This window comes from Rhinatrema bivittatum, chromosome 1 (genome assembly GCF_901001135.1).
Source record: "Rhinatrema bivittatum chromosome 1, aRhiBiv1.1, whole genome shotgun sequence".
Lineage (NCBI taxonomy): Eukaryota > Metazoa > Chordata > Amphibia > Gymnophiona > Rhinatrematidae > Rhinatrema > Rhinatrema bivittatum.
In genome coordinates, this window is record NC_042615.1 from 524,033,670 (window position 1) to 524,057,345 (window position 23,676).

Sequence of the window (23,676 nt, forward strand, 5' to 3'; positions counted from 1 at the left end):
GGATCGCAGCGCTTTAGACCTTACAGGAACACACAGTTCCAGGCACCTTGCTCCTCCGGAAGGTCCCAGTCCTTTCGGAGCAGACAGGGGAGCAGGACCAGGAGCAGGCTCCAGCTGTGCCCCACAATGAGAAGAGGCCGACCCATCCACAGGAAGAAAATAAAGGGGGTCGACTTGCCCTCTTCTACCAAAGGTAGGTCGAGATAATGTTGGACAAATCGGTCCTAAACATCATTTGAGAAGGGTACTCTCTGGAATTCCACAGCATCCCTCGAGACAAATTTATGAGATCACCCTGCCACTCCCACTCCAAGAGACTGGCAGTAGAAACCACACTAACAAGACTACTCAGCCTGAAGGCAATAACTCCGGTGCCCACGCCCCAGCAAAATACTAGGCGCTATTCCATCTATTTTATCATTCCCAAGAAGAGAGGGGTCATTCCGTCCCATCTTGGATCTCAAGAATGTCAACCGTTATCTGCGGGTGCTACACTTCCGCATGGAAACTCTGTGCTCCGTTATAATGGCAGTAAAACCGGGAGAGTTCCTAACCTCCCTTGACCTTTCCGAAGAATATCTTCACATCCCAGTCCATCAGGATCACCAGTGCTTCCTGCGATTTGCGATACTAGGTCATCATTACCATTTCCGGGCAATTCCCTTTGGCCTAGCAACCACCCCCAGGACCTTCACCAAAATTATGGTGGTTGTGGCGGCAGCACTGAGGAAGGAAGGAGTCCTGGTACATCCTTACCTGGACAATTGGCTGACCAGGGCAAAATCTCCGGAGGAGAGCCGGCAGGTGACCAGCAGAGTCGAGCCTACTGCAGGAGCTCGGGTGGGTCGTGAACACGAGCAAGAGCAGCCTACAGCCCTCTCAGTCGCTAGAATACCTGGGAGCCTGGTTCGACACCAAACAGAACAAAGTCTTCCTCCCCCCTCCAAGGAGAAGGAAACTGAATTGCAATGATTGATTACCAATGCACGCCCCAAGGTATGGGACTACCTTCAAGTCCTCGGCCTCATGGCATCAACCTGGAGGTCGTTCCGTGGGCAAGGGCCCCATATGTGACCGCTCCAGCATTCCCTACTGTCATGATGCATCCCATTGTCCCAGGACTACTCAATTCACCTCCAACTACCAGCAGAGATCCGGGCCCAGCTCCAATGGTGGCTACAGGAAGACTACCTAAGCAGAGGAGTAAACCTATCCCCACCGAACTGGATCCTGCTCACCATGGACGTGAGCCTGCGAGGGTGGAGAGCCCACTGTCAGGAACTGATGGCCCAGGGACAATGGAACAAGAAAAAGGCGGAATGGAACATAAACCACCTGGAAGCTCAAGCAGTCAGACTAGTGTGCCTGCAATTCAGCCACAGACTCCGTGGTGAGTCAATCAGGGTAATGTCGGACAACGCGACAATAGTTGCTTACATCAACCGCCAGAGAGGAACCAAGAGCCAACAGGTGTCTCTGGAAATAGACCCCCTCATGGCAAAGGCGGAGATAAACCTACAAGGGATCTTGGCCTCCCACATCGCGGGAAAAGACAACGTCTCAGCAGACTTCCTCAGCAGAGAGAGCATATACCCGGGGGAATGGACACTGTCGACCACAGCCTTCCAACTGATAGTAAATTGCTGGGGCCTCCCAGCCATGGACCTATTGGACACCCGTCTCAGTGCCCAAGTCCCCAGGTTCTTCAGCCACAGACGAGAGCCACAATCCCTCGGAATCGACGGCCTCTTCCAGACCTGGCCAGAGGAAGACCTCCTGTATGCCTTCCCTCCATGGCCACTATTGGGCAGAGTCATCAGCAAGATAGAGCATCACAGGGGACTAGTTCTACATGTGGCCACGGACTCTCCAAGATGACCATGATACGCAGACATGCAAAGACTCCTTGCGGGAAACCCTCTCTGCCTACCTCCACACAGGGACCTTCTCCGGCAGAGTCCGATCCTCCACAAAGATCCGTCTTGATTCTCTCTTATGGTCTGGCCCTTGAAAGGACTCGCCTGAAGAAGCGAGGTTACTCAAAGGCCGTGACTGACACCCTGCTCCGAGCGCGCAAGTTCTCCACATCCCTATCTTACATACGAATCTGGAGAGTGTTCAAAGCCTGGTGTGAGGTCCGCGGGATTCTCCCGCAGACAGCCAAAATCCCCATGATTTTGGAGTTCTTACAGGATGGGATGAAGAAGGGATTGTCACTCAACTCCCTCAAGGTTCAAGTTGCCGCGCTGACCTGCTTCAGAGCAGCTGTGGGCGGCATCAATCTATCAACCCATCCAGATGTGTCCTGTTTCCTGAAAGGGGTCAAACAACTCCGACCACCCCTAAAGAGGCCGGTGCCTCTATGGAATCTCAATTTAGTTTTAGACTTCTTAGCTGGGACTTCCTTCAGACCAACTCGTAGTCTGTCACTACGCCTCTTAACATTGAAGACTGTATTCTTGGTGACAATATGTTCAGCTTGTCGCATTTCCAAGCTACAGGCACTATCCTGTCGAGAACAGTTCCTTAGGTTCACACCTGGATCCATACAACTGCGCACTGTCCCCTCCTTCTTACTGAAAGTGGTTTCTCAGTATCACGTGAACCAAACCATTTCGCTATCATCTCCAGATGAACATAAAGACTCTGAAGACTCACGCCTTCTTCGCCTTATAAACATCGGCAGACTCCTAGTCCAATACCTGGAAAGATTGGAACCTGTGCACAAAACAGACCACCTGTTCGTTCTTCACTGGGCATCGAAATGGCAGATGAAATTTAATGTGGATAAGTGCCTTTACCCAAGGCGAGTCTTGCCTCACAAATCTGCATCACTTTTTTGAAGGAGTTAATAAACATGTGGAGAAAGGTGAACTAGTAGATCTGGTGTACTTGGATTTTCAGAAGGCATCATCAGTTCAATCCTCATCAGAGCCTTCTAGCTGCCCTTTTAACAGCCAATCCAGTGGGAGCAGAGAAGATCAGCTCGCTCTTCTCTAAATTGGTTTGGTTTAAAAAAATTTGTAACCCATCATTAAAATCATCCATTGTACCCGAAGACTGGAGGCTGGCTAATGTAACCCCAAAATTTAAAAATGGCTCCAGGGGTGATCTGTGAAACTACAGACCTGTTAGTCTCACTTCAGTGCCAGGAAAAACAGTGGAAAGTGGTTCTAAACATAAAAATCACAGAACATCTAGAAAGACATGGAATAATGGAAGAAAGTCAGCATGCCTTTACCCAAGGCGAGTCTTGCCTCACAAATCTGCTTCACTTTTTTCAAGGAGTTAATAAACATGTGGATAAAGGTGAACCGGTAGATGTAGTGTACTTGGATTTTCAGAAGGCGTTTGTCAAAGTTCCTCATGAGAGGCTTCCATGAAAAGTTAAAAGTCATGGGATAGGTGGCAATGTCCTTTCGTGGATTACAAACTGGCTAAAAGACAGGAAACAGGGAGTAGGATTAAATGGACAATTTTCTCAGTGGAAGGGCGTGGACAGTGGAATGCCTCAGGGATCTCTATTGGGACCCTTACTTTTCAATATATTTATTAATGATCTGGAAAGAAATACGACGAGTGAGGTAATCAAATTTGCCGATGATACAACATTGTTCAGAGTAGTTAAATCACAAGCAGATTGTGATAAATTGCAGGAAGACCTTGTGAGACTGGAAAACTGGGCATCGAAATGGCAGATGAAATTTAAGGTGGATAAGTGCAAGGTGATGCATATAGGGAATAATAACCCATGCTATAGTTACACAATGTTAGGTTCTATATTAGGTGCTACCACCCAAAAAAGAGATCTAGGCATCATAGTGAATAACATATTGAAATCGTCGGTTCAGTGTGCTATGGCAGACAAAAAAGCAAACAGAATGTTGGGAATTATTAGAAAGGGAATGGTGAATACAAAGGAAAATGTCATAATGCCTCTGTATCGCTCCATGGTGAGACTGCAGCTTGAATTCTGTGTACAATTCTGGTCGCCGCATCTCAAAAAAGATATAGTTGCGATGGAGAAGGTACAGAGACGGGCGACCAAAATGATAAGGGGAATGGAACAGCTCCCCTATGAGGAAAGACTAAAGAGGTTCGGGCTTTTCAGCTTGGAGAAGAGGCGGCTGAGGGGGGATATGATAGAGGTGTTTAAAATCGTGAGAGGTCTAGAACGGGTAGATGTGAATCGGTTATTTACTCTTTCAGATAATAGACTAGGGGGCACGCCATGAAGTTAGCATGTGGCACATTTGAAACGAGCCTTCCACTGTCTAACAAAGCCTGCCACGTGGCTCTGTAGCTCAGTGATGGGAGCACTGGTTTCGTAAACCAGCGGTCATGAGTTCAATCCTCATCAGAGCCTTCTAGCTGCCCTTTTAACAGCCAATCTATTGGGAGCAGAGAAGATCAGCTCGCTCTTCTCTAAATTGGTGTGGTTTAAAAAAATTTGTAACCCATCATTAAAATCATCCATTGTACCCGAAGACTGGAGGCTGGCTAATGTAACCCCAAAATTTAAAAATGGCTCCAGGGGTGATCTGTGAAACTACAGACCTGTTAGTCTCACTTCAGTGCCAGGAAAAACAGTGGAAAGTGGTTCTAAACATAAAAATCACAGAACATCTAGAAAGACATGGAATAATGGAAGAAAGTCAGCATGCCTTTACCCAAGGCGAGTCTTGCCTCACAAATCTGCTTCACTTTTTTCAAGGAGTTAATAAACATGTGGATAAAGGTGAACCGGTAGATGTAGTGTACTTGGATTTTCAGAAGGCGTTTGTCAAAGTTCCTCATGAGAGGCTTCCAGGAAAAGTTAAAAGTCATGGGATAGGTGGCAATGTCCTTTCGTGGATTACAAACTGGCTAAAAGACAGGAAACAGGGAGTAGGATTAAATGGACAATTTTCTCAGTGGAAGGGCGTGGACAGTGGAATGCCTCAGGGATCTCTATTGGGACACTTACTTTTCAATATATTTATTAATGATCTGGAAAGAAATACGACGAGTGAGGTAATCAAATTTGCCGATGATACAACATTGTTCAGAGTAGTTAAATCACAAGCAGATTGTGATAAATTGCAGGAAGACCTTGTGAGACTGGAAAACTGGGCATCGAAATGGCAGATGAAATTTAAGGTGGATAAGTGCAAGGTGATGCATATAGGGAATAATAACCCATGCTATAGTTACACAATGTTAGGTTCTATATTAGGTGCTACCACCCAAAAAAGAGATCTAGGCATCATAGTGGATAACAGATTGAAATCGTCGGTTCAGTGTGCTATGGCAGACAAAAAAGCAAACAGAATGTTGGGAATTATTAGAAAGGGAATGTTGAATACAAAGGAAAATGTCATAATGCCTCTGTATCGCCCCATGGTGAGACGGCAGCTTGAATTCTGTGTACAATTCTGGTCGCCGCATCTCAAAAAAGATATAGTTGCGATGGAGAAGGTACAGAGACGGGCGACCAAAATGATAAGGGGAATGGAACAGCTCCCCTATGAGGAAAGACTAAAGAGGTTCGGGCTTTTCAGCTTGGAGAAGAGGCGGCTGAGGGGGGATATGATAGAGGTGTTTAAAATCGTGAGAGGTCTAGAACGGGTAGATGTGAATCGGTTATTTACTCTTTCAGATAATAGACTAGGGGGCACGCCATGAAGTTAGCATGTGGCACATTTGAAACGAGCCTTCCACTGTCTAACAAAGCCTGCCACGTGGCTCTGTAGCTCAGTGGTAGGAGCACTGGTTTCGTAAACCAGCGGTCATGAGTTCAATCCTCATCAGAGCCTTCTAGCTGCCCTTTTAACAGCCAATCCAGTGGGAGCAGAGAAGATCAGCTCGCTCTTCTCTAAATTGGTTTGGTTTAAAAAAATTTGTAACCCATCATTAAAATCATCCATTGTACCCGAAGACTGGAGGCTGGCTAATGTAACCCCAAAATTTAAAAATGGCTCCATGGGTGATCTGTGAAACTACAGACCTGTTAGTCTCACTTCAGTGCCAGGAAAAACAGTGGAAAGTGGTTCTAAACATAAAAATCACAGAACATCTAGAAAGACATGGAATAATGGAAGAAAGTCAGCATGCCTTTACCCAAGGCGAGTCTTGCCTCACAAATCTGCTTCAATTTTTTCAAGGAGTTAATAAACATGTGGATAAAGGTGAACCGGTAGATGTAGTGTACTTGGATTTTCAGAAGGCGTTTGTCAAAGTTCCTCATGAGAGGCTTCCAGGAAAAGTTAAAAGTCATGGGATAGGTGGCAATGTCCTTTCGTGGATTACAAACTGGCTAAAAGACAGGAAACAGGGAGTAGGATTAAATGGACAATTTTCTCAGTGGAAGGGCGTGGACAGTGGAATGCCTCAGGGATCTCTATTGGGACCCTTACTTTTCAATATATTTATTAATGATCTGGAAAGAAATACGACGAGTGAGGTAATCAAATTTGCAGATGATACAACATTGTTCAGAGTAGTTAAATCACAAGCAGATTGTGATAAATTGCAGGAAGACCTTGTGAGACTGGAAAACTGGGCATCGAAATGCCAGATGAAATTTAAGGTGGATAAGTGTAAGGTGATGCATATAGGGAATAATAACCCATGCTATAGTTACACAATGTTAGGTTCTATATTAGGTGCTACCACCCAAAAAAGAGATCTAGGCATCATAGTGGATAACAGATTGAAATCGTCGGTTCAGTGTGCTATGGCAGACAAAAAAGCAAACAGAATGTTGGGAATTATTAGAAAGGGAATGTTGAATACAAAGGAAAATGTCATAATGCCTCTGTATCGCCCCATGGTGAGACGGCAGCTTGAATTCTGTGTACAATTCTGGTCGCCGCATCTCAAAAAAGATATAGTTGCGATGGAGAAGGTACAGAGACGGGCGACCAAAATGATAAGGGGAATGGAACAGCTCCCCTATGAGGAAAGACTAAAGAGGTTCGGGCTTTTCAGCTTGGAGAAGAGGCGGCTGAGGGGGGATATGATAGAGGTGTTTAAAATCGTGAGAGGTCTAGAACGGGTAGATGTGAATCGGTTATTTACTCTTTCAGATAATAGACTAGGGGGCACGCCATGAAGTTAGCATGTGGCACATTTGAAACGAGTCTTCCACTGTCTAAAAAAGCCTGCCACGTGGCTCTGTAGCTCAGTGGTAGGAGCACTGGTTTCGTAAACCAGGGGTCATGAGTTCAATCCTCATCAGAGCCTTCTAGCTGCCCTTTTAACAGCCAATCCAGTGGGAGCAGAGAAGATCAGCTCGCTCTTCTCTAAATTGGTTTGGTTTAAAAAAATTTGTAACCCATCATTAAAATCATCCATTGTACCCGAAGACTGGAGGCTGGCTAATGTAACCCCAAAATTTAAAAATGGCTCCAGGGGTGATCTGTGAAACTACAGACCTGTTAGTCTCACTTCAGTGCCAGGAAAAACAGTGGAAAGTGGTTCTAAACATAAAAATCACAGAACATCTAGAAAGACATGGAATAATGGAAGAAAGTCAGCATGCCTTTACCCAAGGCGAGTCTTGCCTCACAAATCTGCTTCACTTTTTTCAAGGAGTTAATAAACATGTGGATAAAGGTGAACCGGTAGATGTAGTGTACTTGGATTTTCAGAAGGCGTTTGTCAAAGTTCCTCATGAGAGGCTTCCAGGAAAAGTTAAAAGTCATGGGATAGGTGGCAATGTCCTTTCGTGGATTACAAACTGGCTAAAAGACAGGAAACAGGGAGTAGGATTAAATGGACAATTTTCTCAGTGGAAGGGCGTGGACAGTGGAATGCCTCAGGGATCTCTATTGGGACCCTTACTTTTCAATATATTTATTAATGATCTGGAAAGAAATACGACGAGTGAGGTAATCAAATTTGCCGATGATACAACATTTTTCAGAGTAGTTAAATCACAAGCAGATTGTGATAAATTGCAGGAAGACCTTGTGAGACTGGAAAACTGGGCATCGAAATGGCAGATGAAATTTAAGGTGAATAAGTGCAAGGTGATGCATATAGGGAATAATAACCCATGCTATAGTTACACAATGTTAGGTTCTATATTAGGTGCTACCACCCAAAAAAGAGATCTAGGCATCATAGTGAATAACATATTGAAATCGTCGGTTGAGTGTGCTATGGCAGACAAAAAAGCAAACAGAATGTTGGGAATTATTAGAAAGGGAATGGTGAATACAAAGGAAAATGTCATAATGCCTCTGTATCGCTCCATGGTGAGACGGCAGCTTGAATTCTGTGTACAATTCTGGTCGCCGCATCTCAAAAAAGATATAGTTGCGATGGAGAAGGTACAGAGGCGGGCGACCAAAATGATAAGGGGAATGGAACAGCTCCCCTATGAGGAAAGACTAAAGAGGTTCGGGCTTTTCAGCTTGGAGAAGAGGCGGCTGAGGGGGGATATGATAGAGGTGTTTAAAATCGTGAGAAGTCTAGAACGGGTAGATGTGAATCGGTTATTTACTCTTTCAGGTAATAGACTAGGGGGCACGCCATGAAGTTAGCATGTGGCACAATTGAAACGAGCCTTCCACTGTCTAACAAAGCCTGCCACGTGGCTCTGTAGCTCAGTGGTAGAAGCACTGGTTTCGTAAATCAGGGGTCATGAGTTCAATCCTCATCAGAGCCTTCTAGCTGCCCTTTTAACAGCCAATCCAGTGGGAGCAGAGAAGATCAGCTCGCTCTTCTCTAAATTGGTTTGGTTTAAAAAAATTTGTAACCCATCATTAAAATCATCCATTGTACCCGAAGACTGGAGGCTGGCTAATGTAACCCCAAAATTTAAAAATGGCTCCATGGGTGATCTGTGAAACTACAGACCTGTTAGTCTCACTTCAGTGCCAGGAAAAACAGTGGAAAGTGGTTCTAAACATAAAAATCACAGAACATCTAGAAAGACATGGAATAATGGAAGAAAGTCAGCATGCCTTTACCCAAGGCGAGTCTTGCCTCACAAATCTGCTTCACTTTTTTCAAGGAGTTAATAAACATGTGGATAAAGGTGAACCGGTAGATGTAGTGTACTTGGATTTTCAGAAGGCGTTTGTCAAAGTTCCTCATGAGAGGCTTCCATGAAAAGTTAAAAGTCATGGGATAGGTGGCAATGTCCTTTCGTGGATTACAAACTGGCTAAAAGACAGGAAACAGGGAGTAGGATTAAATGGACAATTTTCTCAGTGGAAGGGCGTGGACAGTGGAATGCCTCAGGGATCTCTATTGGGACACTTACTTTTCAATATATTTATTAATGATCTGGAAAGAAATACGACGAGTGAGGTAATCAAATTTGCCGATGATACAACATTGTTCAGAGTAGTTAAATCACAAGCAGATTGTGATAAATTGCAGGAAGACCTTGTGAGACTGGAAAACTGGGCATCGAAATGGCAGATGAAATTTAAGGTGGATAAGTGCAAGGTGATGCATATAGGGAATAATAACCCATGCTATAGTTACACAATGTTAGGTTCTATTATTAGGTGCACCCACCCAAAAAAGAGATCTAGGCATCATAGTGAATAACATATTGAAATCGTCGGTTCAGTGTGCTATGGCAGACAAAAAAGCAAACAGAATGTTGGGAATTATTAGAAAGGGAATGGTGAATACAAAGGAAAATGTCATAATGCCTCTGTATAGCTCCATGGTGAGACGGCAGCCTGAATTCTGTGTACAATTCTGGTCGCCGCATCTCAAAAAAGATATAGTTGCGATGGAGAAGGTACAGAGACGGGCGACCAAAATGATAAGGGGAATGGAACAGCTCCCCTATGAGGAAAGACTAAAGAGGTTCGGGCTTTTCAGCTTGGAGAAGAGGCGGCTGAGGGGGGATATGATAGAGGTGTTTAAAATCGTGAGAGGTCTAGAACGGGTAGATGTGAATCGGTTATTTACTCTTTCAGATAATAGACTAGGGGGCACGCCATGAAGTTAGCATGTGGCACATTTGAAACGAGCCTTCCACTGTCTAACAAAGCCTGCCATGTGGCTCTGTAGCTCAGTGGTAGGAGCACTGGTTTCGTAAACCAGGGGTCATGAGTTCAATCCTCATCAGAGCCTTCTAGCTGCCCTTTTAACAGCCAATCCAGTGGGAGCAGAGAAGATCAGCTCGCTCTTCTCTAAATTGTTGTGGTTAAAAAAAATTTGTAACCCATCATTAAAATCATCCATTGTACCCGAAGACTGGAGGCTGGCTAATGTAACCCCAAAATTTAAAAATGGCTCCATGGGTGATCTGTGAAACTACAGACCTGTTAGTCTCACTTCAGTGCCAGGAAAAACAGTGGAAAGTGGTTCTAAACATAAAAATCACAGAACATCTAGAAAGACATGGAATAATGGAAGAAAGTCAGCATGCCTTTACCCAAGGCGAGTCTTGCCTCACAAATCTGCTTCACTTTTTTCAAGGAGTTAATAAACATGTGGATAAAGGTGAACAGGTAGATGTAGTGTACTTGGATTTTCAGAAGGCGTTTGTCAAAGTTCCTCATGAGAGGCTTCCATGAAAAGTTAAAAGTCATGGGATAGGTGGCAATGTCCTTTCGTGGATTACAAACTGGCTAAAAGACAGGAAACAGGGAGTAGGATTAAAATGACAATTTTCTCAGTGGAAGGGCGTGGACAGTGGAATGCCTCAGGGATCTCTATTGGGACCCTTACTTTTCAATATATTTATTAATGATCTGGAAAGAAATACGACGAGTGAGGTAATCAAATTTGCAGATGATACAACATTGTTCAGAGTAGTTAAATCACAAGCAGATTGTGATAAATTGCAGGAAGACCTTGTGAGACTGGAAAACTGGGCATCGAAATGGCAGATGAAATTTAAGGTGGATAAGTGCAAGGTGATGCATATAGGGAATAATAACCCATGCTATAGTTACACAATGTTAGGTTCTATATTAGGTGCTACCACCCAAAAAAGAGATCTAGGCATCATAGTGGATAACAGATTGAAATCGTCGGTTCAGTGTGCTATGGCAGACAAAAAAGCAAACAGAATGTTGGGAATTATTAGAAAGGGAATGTTGAATACAAAGGAAAATGTCATAATACCTCTGTATCGCTCCATGGTGAGACGGCAGCTTGAATTCTGTGTACAATTCTGGTCGCCGCATCTCAAAAAAGATATAGTTGCGATGGAGAAGGTACAGAGACGGGCGACCAAAATGATAAGGGGAATGGAACAGCTCCCCTATGAGGAAAGACTAAAGAGGTTCGGGCTTTTCAGCTTGGAGAAGAGGCAGCTGAGGGGGGATATGATAGAGGTGTTTAAAATCGTGAGAGGTCTAGAACGGGTAGATGTGAATCGGTTATTTACTCTTTCAGATAATAGACTAGGGGGCACGCCATGAAGTTAGCATGTGGCACATTTGAAACGAGCCTTCCACTGTCTAAAAAAGCCTGCCACGTGGCTCTGTAGCTCAGTGGTAGGAGCACTGGTTTCGTAAACCAGGGGTCATGAGTTCAATCCTCCTCAGAGCCTTCTAGCTGCCCTTTTAACAGCCAATCCAGTGGGAGCAGAGAAGATCAGCTCGCTCTTCTCTAAATTGGTGTGGTTTAAAAAAATTTGTAACCCATCATTAAAATCATCCATTGTACCCGAAGACTGAAGGCTAGCTAATGTAACCCCAAAATTTAAAAATGGCTCCAGGGGTGATCTGTGAAACTACAGACCTGTTAGTCTCACTTCAGTGCCAGGAAAAACAGTGGAAAGTGGTTCTAAACATAAAAATCACAGAACATCTAGAAAGACATGGAATAATGGAAGAAAGTCAGCATGCCTTTACCCAAGGCGAGTCTTGCCTCACAAATCTGCTTCACTTTTTTCAAGGAGTTAATAAACATGTGGATAAAGGTGAACCGGTAGATGTAGTGTACTTGGATTTTCAGAAGGCGTTTGTCAAAGTTCCTCATGAGAGGCTTCCATGAAAAGTTAAAAGTCATGGGATAGGTGGCAATGTCCTTTCGTGGATTACAAACTGGCTAAAAGACAGGAAACAGGGAGTAGGATTAAATGGACAATTTTCTCAGTGGAAGGGCGTGGACAGTGGAATGCCTCAGGGATCTCTATTGGGACCCTTACTTTTCAATATATTTATTAATGATCTGGAAAGAAATACGACGAGTGAGGTAATCAAATTTGCCGATGATACAACATTGTTCAGAGTAGTTAAATCACAAGCAGATTGTGATAAATTGCAGGAAGACCTTGTGAGACTGGAAAACTGGGCATCGAAATGCCAGATGAAATTTAAGGTGGATAAGTGCAAGGTGATGCATATAGGGAATAATAACCCATGCTATAGTTACACAATGTTAGGTTCTATATTAGGTGCTACCACCCAAAAAAGAGATCTAGGCATCATAGTGGATAACAGATTGAAATCGTCGGTTCAGTGTGCTATGGCAGACAAAAAAGCAAACAGAATGTTGGGAATTATTAGAAAGGGAATGTTGAATACAAAGGAAAATGTCATAATGCCTCTGTATCGCTCCATGGTGAGACGGCAGCTTGAATTCTGTGTACAATTCTGGTCGCCGCATCTCAAAAAAGATATAGTTGCGATGGAGAAGGTACAGAGACGGGCGACCAAAATGATAAGGGGAATGGAACAGCTCCCCTATGAGGAAAGACTAAAGAGGTTCGGGCTTTTCAGCTTGGAGAAGAGGCGGCTGAGGGGGGATATGATAGAGGTGTTTAAAATCGTGAGAAGTCTAGAACGGGTAGATGTGAATCGGTTATTTACTCTTTCAGATAATAGACTAGGGGGCACGCCATGAAGTTAGCATGTGGCACATTTGAAACGAGCCTTCCACTGTCTAACAAAACCTGCCACGTGGCTCTGTAGCTCAGTGGTAGGAGCACTGGTTTCGTAAACCAGGGGTCATGAGTTCAATCCTCATCAGAGCCTTCTAGCTGCCCTTTTAACAGCCAATCCAGTGGGAGCAGAGAAGATCAGCTCGCTCTTCTCTAAATTGGTTTGGTTTAAAAAAATTTGTAACCCATCATTAAAATCATCCATTGTACCCGAAGACTGGAGGCTGGCTAATGTAACCCCAAAATTTAAAAATGGCTCCATGGGTGATCTGTGAAACTACAGACCTGTTAGTCTCACTTCAGTGCCAGGAAAAACAGTGGAAAGTGGTTCTAAACATAAAAATCACAGAACATCTAGAAAGACATGGAATAATGGAAGAAAGTCAGCATGCCTTTACCCAAGGCGAGTCTTGCCTCACAAATCTGCTTCACTTTTTTCAAGGAGTTAATAAACATGTGGATAAAGGTGAACCGGTAGATGTAGTGTACTTGGATTTTCAGAAGGCGTTTGTCAAAGTTCCTCATGAGAGGCTTCCAGGAAAAGTTAAAAGTCATGGGATAGGTGGCAATGTCCTTTCGTGGATTACAAACTGGCTAAAAGACAGGAAACAGGGAGTAGGATTAAATGGACAATTTTCTCAGTGGAAGGGCGTGGACAGTGGAATGCCTCAGGGATCTCTATTGGGACCCTTACTTTTCAATATATTTATTAATGATCTGGAAAGAAATACGACGAGTGAGGTAATCAAATTTGCCGATGATACAACATTGTTCAGAGTAGTTAAATCACAAGCAGATTGTGATAAATTGCAGGAAGACCTTGTGAGACTGGAAAACTGGGCATCGAAATGGCAGATGAAATTTAAGGTGGATAAGTGCAAGGTGATGCATATAGGGAATAATAACCCATGCTATAGTTACACAATGTTAGGTTCTATTATTAGGTGCTACCACCCAAAAAAGAGATCTAGGCATCATAGTGAATAACATATTGAAATCGTTGGTTCAGTGTGCTATGGCAGACAAAAAAGCAAACAGAATGTTGGGAATTATTAGAAAGGGAATGGTGAATACAAAGGAAAATGTCATAATGCCTCTGTATCGCTCCATGGTGAGACGGCAGCTTGAATTCTGTGTACAATTCTGGTCGCCGCATCTCAAAAAAGATATAGTTGCGATGGAGAAGGTACAGAGACGGGCGACCAAAATGATAAGGGGAATGGAACAGCTCCCCTATGAGGAAAGACTAAAGAGGTTCGGGCTTTTCAGCTTGGAGAAGAGGCGGCTGAGGGGGGATATGATAGAGGTGTTTAAAATCGTGAGAGGTCTAGAACGGGTAGATGTGAATCGGTTATTTACTCTTTCAGATAATAGACTAGGGGGCACGCCATGAAGTTAGCATGTGGCACATTTGAAACGAGCCTTCCACTGTCTAACAAAGCCTGCCACGTGGCTCTGTAGCTCAGTGGTAGGAGCACTGGTTTCGTAAACCAGCGGTCATGAGTTCAATCCTCATCAGAGCCTTCTAGCTGCCCTTTTAACAGCCAATCCAGTGGGAGCAGAGAAGATCAGCTCGCTCTTCTCTAAATTGGTTTGGTTTAAAAAAATTTGTAACCCATCATTAAAATCATCCATTGTACCCGAAGACTGGAGGCTGGCTAATGTAACCCCAAAATTTAAAAATGGCTCCAGGGGTGATCTGTGAAACTACAGACCTGTTAGTCTCACTTCAGTGCCAGGAAAAACAGTGGAAAGTGGTTCTAAACATAAAAATCACAGAACATCTAGAAAGACATGGAATAATGGAAGAAAGTCAGCATGCCTTTACCCAAGGCGAGTCTTGCCTCACAAATCTGCTTCACTTTTTTCAAGGAGTTAATAAACATGTGGATAAAGGTGAACCGGTAGATGTAGTGTACTTGGATTTTCAGAAGGCGTTTGTCAAAGTTCCTCATGAGAGGCTTCCAGGAAAAGTTAAAAGTCATGGGATAGGTGGCAATGTCCTTTCGTGGATTACAAACTGGCTAAAAGACAGGAAACAGGGAGTAGGATTAAATGGACAATTTTCTCAGTGGAAGGGCGTGGACAGTGGAATGCCTCAGGGATCTCTATTGGGACACTTACTTTTCAATATATTTATTAATGATCTGGAAAGAAATACGACGAGTGAGGTAATCAAATTTGCCGATGATACAACATTGTTCAGAGTAGTTAAATCACAAGCAGATTGTGATAAATTGCAGGAAGACCTTGTGAGACTGGAAAACTGGGCATCGAAATGCCAGATGAAATTTAAGGTGGATAAGTGCAAGGTGATGCATATAGGGAATAATAACCCATGCTATAGTTACACAATGTTAGGTTCTATATTAGGTGCTACCACCCAAAAAAGAGATCTAGGCATCATAGTGGATAACAGATTGAAATCGTCGGTTCAGTGTGCTATGGCAGACAAAAAAGCAAACAGAATGTTGGGAATTATTAGAAAGGGAATGGTGAATACAAAGGAAAATGTCATAATGCCTCTGTATCGCTCCATGGTGAGACGGCAGCTTGAATTCTGTGTACAATTCTGGTCGCCTAATCAAAAAAGATATAGTTGCGATGGAGAAGGTACAGAGACGGGCGACCAAAATGATAAGGGGAATGGAACAGCTCCCCTATGAGGAAAGACTAAAGAGGTTCGGGCTTTTCAGCTTGGAGAAGAGGCGGCTGAGGGGGGATATGATAGAGGTGTTTAAAATCGTGAGAAGTCTAGAACGGGTAGATGTGAATCGGTTATTTACTCTTTCAGATAATAGACTAGGGGGCACGCCATGAAGTTAGCATGTGGCACATTTGAAACGAGCCTTCCACTGTCTAACAAAGCCTGCCACGTGGCTCTGTAGCTCAGTGGTAGGAGCACTGGTTTCGTAAACCAGGGGTCATGAGTTCAATCCTCATCAGAGCCTTCTAGCTGCCCTTTTAACAGCCAATCCAGTGGGAGCAGAGAAGATCAGCTCGCTCTTCTCTAAATTGGTTTGGTTTAAAAAAATTTGTAACCCATCATTAAAATCATCCATTGTACCCGAAGACTGGAGGCTGGCTAATGTAACCCCAAAATTTAAAAATGGCTCCAGGGGTGATCTGTGAAACTACAGACCTGTTAGTCTCACTTCAGTGCCAGGAAAAACAGTGGAAAGTGGTTCTAAACATAAAAATCACAGAACATCTAGAAAGACATGGAATAATGGAAGAAAGTCAGCATGCCTTTACCCAAGGCGAGTCTTGCCTCACAAATCTGCTTCAATTTTTTCAAGGAGTTAATAAACATGTGGATAAAGGTGAACCGGTAGATGTAGTGTACTTGGATTTTCAGAAGGCGTTTGTCAAAGTTCCTCATGAGAGGCTTCCAGGAAAAGTTAAAAGTCATGGGATAGGTGGCAATGTCCTTTCGTGGATTACAAACTGGCTAAAAGACAGGAAACAGGGAGTAGGATTAAATGGACAATTTTCTCAGTGGAAGGGCGTGGACAGTGGAATGCCTCAGGGATCTCTATTGGGACCCTTACTTTTCAATATATTTATTAATGATCTGGAAAGAAATACGACGAGTGAGGTAATCAAATTTGCCGATGATACAACATTGTTCAGAGTTGTTAAATCACAAGCAGATTGTGATAAATTGCAGGAAGACCTTTTGAGACTGGAAAACTGGGCATCGAAATGCCAGATGAAATTTAAGGTGGATAAGTGCAAGGTGATGCATATAGGGAATAATAACCCATGCTATAGTTACACAATGTTAGGTTCTATATTAGGTGCTACCACCCAAAAAAGAGATCTAGGCATCATAGTGGATAACATATTGAAATCGTCGGTTCAGTGTGCTATGGCAGACAAAAAAGCAAACAGAATGTTGGGAATTATTAGAAAGGGAATGGTGAATACAAAGGAAAATGTCATAATGCCTCTGTATCGCTCCATGGTGAGACGGCAGCTTGAATTCTGTGTACAATTCTGGTCGCCGCATCTCAAAAAAGATATAGTTGCGATGGAGAAGGTACAGAGACGGGCGACCAAAATGATAAGGGGAATGGAACAGCTCCCCTATGAGGAAAGACTAAAGAGGTTCGGGCTTTTCAGCTTGGAGAAGAGGCGGCTGAGGGGGGATATGATAGAGGTGTTTAAAATCGTGAGAGGTCTAGAACGGGTAGATGTGAATCGGTTATTTACTCTTTCAGATAATAGACTAGGGGGCACGCCATGAAGTTAGCATGTGGCACATTTGAAACGAGCCTTCCACTGTCTAAAAAAGCCTGCCACGTGGCTCTGTAGCTCAGTGGTAGGAGCACTGGTTTCGTAAACCAGGGGTCATGAGTTCAATCCTCATCAGAGCCTTCTAGCTGCCCTTTTAACAGCCAATCCAGTGGGAGCAGAGAAGATCAGCTCGCTCTTCTCTAAATTGGTTTGGTTTAAAAAAATTTGTAACCCATCATTAAAATCATCCATTGTACCCGAAGACTGGAGGCTGGCTAATGTAACCCCAAAATTTAAAAATGGCTCCATGGGTGATCTGTGAAACTACAGACCTGTTAGTCTCACTTCAGTGCCAGGAAAAACAGTGGAAAGTGGTTCTAAACATAAAAATCACAGAACATCTAGAAAGACATGGAATAATGGAAGAAAGTCAGCATGCCTTTACCCAAGGCGAGTCTTGCCTCACAAATCTGCTTCACTTTTTTCAAGGAGTTAATAAACATGTGGATAAAGGTGAACCGGTAGATGTAGTGTACTTGGATTTTCAGAAGGCGTTTGTCAAAGTTCCTCATGAGAGGCTTCCAGGAAAAGTTAAAAGTCATGGGATAGGTGGCAATGTCCTTTCGTGGATTACAAACTGGCTAAAAGACAGGAAACAGGGAGTAGGATTAAATGGACAATTTTCTCAGTGGAAGGGCGTGGACAGTGGAATGCCTCAGGGATCTCTATTGGGACCCTTACTTTTCAATATATTTATTAATGATCTGGAAAGAAATACGACGAGTGAGGTAATCAAATTTGCAGATGATACAACATTGTTCAGAGTAGTTAAATCACAAGCAGATTGTGATAAATTGCAGGAAGACCTTGTGAGACTGGAAAACTGGGCATCGAAATGGCAGATGAAATTTAAGGTGGATAAGTGCAAGGTGATGCATATAGGGAATAATAACCCATGCTATAGTTACACAATGTTAGGTTCTATATTAGGTGCTACCACCCAAAAAAGAGATCTAGGCACCATAGTGGATAACAGATTGAAATCGTCGGTTCAGTGTGCTATGGCAGACAAAAAAGCAAACAGAATGTTGGGAATTATTAGAAAGGGAATGGTGAATACAAAGGAAAATGTCATAATGCCTCTGTATCGCTCCATGGTGAGACGGCAGCTTGAATTCTGTGTACAATTCTGGTCGCCGCATCTCAAAAAAGATATAGTTGCGATGGAGAAGGTACAGAGACGGGCGACCAAAATGATAAGGGGAATGGAACAGCTCCCCTATGAGGAAAGACTAAAGAGGTTCGGGCTTTTCAGCTTGGAGAAGAGGCGGCTGAGGGGGGATATGATAGAGGTGTTTAAAATCGTGAGAGGTCTAGAACGGGTAGATGTGAATCGGTTATTTACTCTTTCAGATAATAGACTAGGGGGCACGCCATGAAGTTAGCATGTGGCACATTTGAAACGAGCCTTCCACTGTCTAACAAAGCCTGCCACGTGGCTCTGTAGCTCAGTGGTAGGAGCACTGGTTTCGTAAACCAGGGGTCATGAGTTCAATCCTCATCAGAGCCTTCTAGCTGCCCTTTTAACAGCCAATCCAGTGGGAGCAGAGAAGATCAGCTCGCTCTTCTCTAAATTGGTTTGGTTTAAAAAAATTTGTAACCCATCATTAAAATCATCCATTGTACCCGAAGACTGGAGGCTGGCTAATGTAACCCCAAAATTTAAAAATGGCTCCATGGGTGATCTGTGAAACTACAGACCTGTTAGTCTCACTTCAGTGCCAGGAAAAACAGTGGAAAGTGGTTCTAAACATAAAAATCACAGAACATCTAGAAAGACATGGAATAATGGAAGAAAGTCAGCATGCCTTTACCCAAGGCGAGTCTTGCCTCACAAATCTGCTTCACTTTTTTCAAGGAGTTAATAAACATGTGGATAAAGGTGAACCGGTAGATGTAGTGTACTTGGATTTTCAGAAGGCGTTTGTCAAAGTTCCTCATGAGAGGCTTCCATGAAAAGTTAAAAGTCATGGGATAGGTGGCAATGTCCTTTCGTGGATTACAAACTGGCTAAAAGACAGGAAACAGGGAGTAGGATTAAATGGACAATTTTCTCAGTGGAAGGGCGTGGACAGTGGAATGCCTCAGGGATCTCTATTGGGAGACTTACTTTTCAATATATTTATTAATGATCTGGAAAGAAATACGACGAGTGAGGTAATCAAATTTGCAGATGATACAACATTGTTCAGAGTAGTTAAATCACAAGCAGATTGTGATAAATTGCAGGAAGACCTTGTGAGACTGGAAAACTGGGCATCGAAATGCCAGATGAAATTTAAGGTGGATAAGTGCAAGGTGATGCATATAGGGAATAATAACCCATGCTATAGTTACACAATGTTAGGTTCTATATTAGGTGCTACCACCCAAAAAAGAGATCTAGGCATCATAGTGGAATAACAGATTGAAATCGTCGGTTCAGTGTGCTATGGCAGACAAAAAAGCAAACAGAATGTTGGGAATTATTAGAAAGGGAATGTTGAATACAAAGGAAAATGTCATAATACCTCTGTATCGCTCCATGGTGAGACGGCAGCTTGAATTCTGTGTACAATTCTGGTCGCCGCATCTCAAAAAAGATATAGTTGCGATGGAGAAGGTACAGAGACGGGCGACCAAAATGATAAGGGGAATGGAACAGCTCCCCTATGAGGAAAGACTAAAGAGGTTCGGGCTTTTCAGCTTGGAGAAGAGGCGGCTGAGGGGGGATATGATAGAGGTGTTTAAAATCGTGAGAGGTCTAGAACGGGTAGATGTGAATCGGTTATTTACTCTTTCAGATAATAGACTAGGGGGCACGCCATGAAGTTAGCATGTGGCACATTTGAAACGAGCCTTCCACTGTCTAACAAAGCCTGCCACGTGGCTCTGTAGCTCAGTGGTAGGAGCACTGGTTTCGTAAACCAGGGGTCATGAGTTCAATCCTCATCAGAGCCTTCTAGCTGCCCTTTTAACAGCCAGTCCAGTGGGAGCAGAGAAGATCAGCTCGCTCTTCTCTAAATTGGTTTGGTTTAAAAAAATTTGTAACCCATCATTAAAATCATCCATTGTACCCGAAGACTGGAGGCTGGCTAATGTAACCCCAAAATTTAAAAATGGCTCCAGGGGTGATCTGTGAAACTACAGACCTGTTAGTCTCACTTCAGTGCCAGGAAAAACAGTGGAAAGTGGTTCTAAACATAAAAATCACAGAACATCTAGAAAGACATGGAATAATGGAAGAAAGTCAGCATGCCTTTACCCAAGGCGAGTCTTGCCTCACAAATCTGCTTCACTTTTTTCAAGGAGTTAATTAACATGTGGATAAAGGTGAACCGGTAGATGTAGTGTACTTGGATTTTCAGAAGGCGTTTGTCAAAGTTCCTCATGAGAGGCTTCCAGGAAAAGTTAAAAGTCATGGGATAGGTGGCAATGTCCTTTCGTGGATTACAAACTGGCTAAAAGACAGGAAACAGGGAGTAGGATTAAATGGACAATTTTCTCAGTGGAAGGGCGTGGACAGTGGAATGCCTCAGGGATCTCTATTGGGACCCTTACTTTTCAATATATTTATTAATGATCTGGAAAGAAATACGAGTGAGGTAATCAAATTTGCAGATGATACAACATTGTTCAGAGTAGTTAAATCACAAGCAGATTGTGATAAATTGCAGGAAGACCTTGTGAGACTGGAAAACTGGGCATCGAAATGCCAGATGAAATTTAAGGTGGATAAGTGCAAGGTGATGCATATAGGGAATAATAACCCATGCTATAGTTACACAATGTTAGGTTCTATATTAGGTGCTACCACCCAAAAAAGAGATCTAGGCATCATAGTGGATAACATATTGAAATCGTCGGTTCAGTGTGCTATGGCAGACAAAAAAGCAAACAGAATGTTGGGAATTATTAGAAAGGGAATGGTGAATACAAAGGAAAATGTCATAATGCCTCTGTATCGCTCCATGGTGAGACGGCAGCTTGAATTCTGTGTACAATTCTGGTCGCCGCATCTCAAAAAAGATATAGTTGCGATGGAGAAGGTACAGAGACGGGCGACCAAAATGATAAGGGGAATGGAACAGCTCCCCTATGAGGAAAGACTAAAGAGGTTCGGGCTTTTCAGCTTGGAGAAGAGGCGGCTGAGGGGGGATATGATAGAGGTGTTTAAAATCGTGAGAGGTCTAGAACGGGTAGATGTGAATCGGTTATTTACTCTTTCAGATAATAGACTAGGGGGCACGCCATGAAGTTAGCATGTGGCACATTTGAAACGAGCCTTCCACTGTCTAAAAAAGCCTGCCACGTGGCTCTGTAGCTCAGTGGTAGGAGCACTGGTTTCGTAAACCAGGGGTCATGAGTTCAATCCTCATCAGAGCCTTCTAGCTGCCCTTTTAACAGCCAATCCAGTGGGAGCAGAGAAGATCAGCTCGCTCTTCTCTAAATTGGTTTGGTTTAAAAAAATTTGTAACCCATCATTAAAATCATCCATTGTACCCGAAGACTGGAGGCTGGCTAATGTAACCCCAAAATTTAAAAATGGCTCCAGGGGTGATCTGTGAAACTACAGACCTGTTAGTCTCACTTCAGTGCCAGGAAAAACAGTGGAAAGTGGTTCTAAACATAAAAATCACAGAACATCTAGAAAGACATGGAATAATGGAAGAAAGTCAGCATGCCTTTACCCAAGGCGAGTCTTGCCTCACAAATCTGCTTCACTTTTTTCAAGGAGTTAATAAACATGTGGATAAAGGTGAACCGGTAGATGTAGTGTACTTGGATTTTCAGAAGGCGTTTGTCAAAGTTCCTCATGAGAGGCTTCCAGGAAAAGTTAAAAGTCATGGGATACGTGGCAATGTCCTTTCGTGGATTACAAACTGGCTAAAAGACAGGAAACAGGGAGTAGGATTAAATGGACAATTTTCTCAGTGGAAGGGCGTGGACAGTGGAATGCCTCAGGGATCTCTATTGGGACCCTTACTTTTCAATATATTTATTAATGATCTGGAAAGAAATACGAGTGAGGTAATCAAATTTGCAGATGATACAACATTGTTCAGAGTAGTTAAATCACAAGCAGATTGTGATAAATTGCAGGAAGACCTTGTGAGACTGGAAAACTGGGCATCGAAATGCAGATGAAATTTAAGGTGGATAAGTGCAAGGTGATGCATATAGGGAATAATAACCCATGCTATAGTTACACAATGTTAGGTTCTATATTAGGTGCTACCACCCAAAAAAGAGATCTAGGCACCATAGTGGATAACAGATTGAAATCGTCGGTTCAGTGTGCTATGGCAGACAAAAAAGCAAACAGAATGTTGGGAATTATTAGAAAGGGAATGGTGAATACAAAGGAAAATGTCATAATGCCTCTGTATCGCTCCATGGTGAGACGGCAGCTTGAATTCTGTGTACAATTCTGGTCGCCGCATCTCAAAAAAGATATAGTTGCGATGGAGAAGGTACAGAGACGGGCGACCAAAATGATAAGGGGAATGGAACAGCTCCCCTATGAGGAAAGACTAAAGAGGTTCGGGCTTTTCAGCTTGGAGAAGAGGCGGCTGAGGGGGGATATGATAGAGGTGTTTAAAATCGTGAGAAGTCTAGAACGGGTAGATGTGAATCGGTTATTTACTCTTTCAGATAATAGACTAGAGGGCACGCCATGAAGTTAGCATGTGGCACATTTGAAACGAGCCTTCCACTGTCTAACAAAGCCTGCCACGTGGCTCTGTAGCTCAGTGGTAGGAGCACTGGTTTCGTAAACCAGGGGTCATGAGTTCAATCCTCATCAGAGCCTTCTAGCTGCCCTTTTAACAGCCAATCCAGTGGGAGCAGAGAAGATCAGCTCGCTCTTCTCTAAATTGTTGTGGTTTAAAAAAATTTGTAACCCATCATTAAAATCATCCATTGTACCCGAAGACTGGAGGCTGGCTAATGTAACCCCAAAATTTAAAAATGGCTCCAGGGGTGATCTGTGAAACTACAGACCTGTTAGTCTCACTTCAGTGCCAGGAAAAACAGTGGAAAGTGGTTCTAAACATAAAAATCACAGAACATCTAGAAAGACATGGAATAATGGAAGAAAGTCAGCATGCCTTTACCCAAGGCGAGTCTTGCCTCACAAATCTGCTTCACTTTTTTCAAGGAGTTAATAAACATGTGGATAAAGGTGAACCGGTAGATGTAGTGTACTTGGATTTTCAGAAGGTGTTTGTCAAAGTTCCTCATGAGAGGCTTCCAGGAAAAGTTAAAAGTCATGGGATAGGTGGCAATGTCCTTTCGTGGATTACAAACTGGCTAAAAGACAGGAAACAGGGAGTAGGATTAAATGGACAATTTTCTCAGTGGAAGGGCGTGGACAGTGGAATGCCTCAGGGATCTCTATTGGGACCCTTACTTTTCAATATATTTATTAATGATCTGGAAAGAAATACGACGAGTGAGGTAATCAAATTTGCAGATGATACAACATTGTTCATAGTAGTTAAATCACAAGCAGATTGTGATAAATTGCAGGAAGACCTTGTGAGACTGGA

The 23,676-nt window shown here is 43.2% G+C and overlaps 14 non-coding genes across 14 annotated transcripts; all 14 read left to right on the top strand.

The window, feature by feature from the left end:
* Positions 1–4,293: 4,293 nt before the first annotated feature.
* On the top strand, positions 4,294–4,366 carry TRNAT-CGU. Its single transcript has one exon. It is a non-coding gene; the product is annotated as a tRNA-Thr (tRNA).
* A 1,356-nt stretch (positions 4,367–5,722) lies between these two features.
* TRNAT-CGU lies at positions 5,723–5,795 on the top strand. Its single transcript has one exon. It is a non-coding gene; the product is annotated as a tRNA-Thr (tRNA).
* A 1,356-nt stretch (positions 5,796–7,151) lies between these two features.
* Positions 7,152–7,224, top strand: TRNAT-CGU. The gene has a single exon. It is a non-coding gene; the product is annotated as a tRNA-Thr (tRNA).
* Positions 7,225–8,580: 1,356 nt separating this feature from the next.
* Positions 8,581–8,653, top strand: TRNAT-CGU. The gene has a single exon. It is a non-coding gene; the product is annotated as a tRNA-Thr (tRNA).
* Positions 8,654–10,010: 1,357 nt separating this feature from the next.
* On the top strand, positions 10,011–10,083 carry TRNAT-CGU. Its single transcript has one exon. It is a non-coding gene; the product is annotated as a tRNA-Thr (tRNA).
* A 1,356-nt stretch (positions 10,084–11,439) lies between these two features.
* TRNAT-CGU lies at positions 11,440–11,512 on the top strand. Its single transcript has one exon. It is a non-coding gene; the product is annotated as a tRNA-Thr (tRNA).
* A 1,356-nt stretch (positions 11,513–12,868) lies between these two features.
* On the top strand, positions 12,869–12,941 carry TRNAT-CGU. The gene has a single exon. It is a non-coding gene; the product is annotated as a tRNA-Thr (tRNA).
* A 1,357-nt stretch (positions 12,942–14,298) lies between these two features.
* On the top strand, positions 14,299–14,371 carry TRNAT-CGU. The gene has a single exon. It is a non-coding gene; the product is annotated as a tRNA-Thr (tRNA).
* Positions 14,372–15,725: 1,354 nt separating this feature from the next.
* TRNAT-CGU lies at positions 15,726–15,798 on the top strand. The gene has a single exon. It is a non-coding gene; the product is annotated as a tRNA-Thr (tRNA).
* A 1,356-nt stretch (positions 15,799–17,154) lies between these two features.
* On the top strand, positions 17,155–17,227 carry TRNAT-CGU. Its single transcript has one exon. It is a non-coding gene; the product is annotated as a tRNA-Thr (tRNA).
* Positions 17,228–18,583: 1,356 nt separating this feature from the next.
* On the top strand, positions 18,584–18,656 carry TRNAT-CGU. Its single transcript has one exon. It is a non-coding gene; the product is annotated as a tRNA-Thr (tRNA).
* Positions 18,657–20,013: 1,357 nt separating this feature from the next.
* Positions 20,014–20,086, top strand: TRNAT-CGU. Its single transcript has one exon. It is a non-coding gene; the product is annotated as a tRNA-Thr (tRNA).
* Positions 20,087–21,439: 1,353 nt separating this feature from the next.
* On the top strand, positions 21,440–21,512 carry TRNAT-CGU. Its single transcript has one exon. It is a non-coding gene; the product is annotated as a tRNA-Thr (tRNA).
* A 1,352-nt stretch (positions 21,513–22,864) lies between these two features.
* On the top strand, positions 22,865–22,937 carry TRNAT-CGU. The gene has a single exon. It is a non-coding gene; the product is annotated as a tRNA-Thr (tRNA).
* The last annotated feature ends 739 nt before the right edge of the window (positions 22,938–23,676 follow it).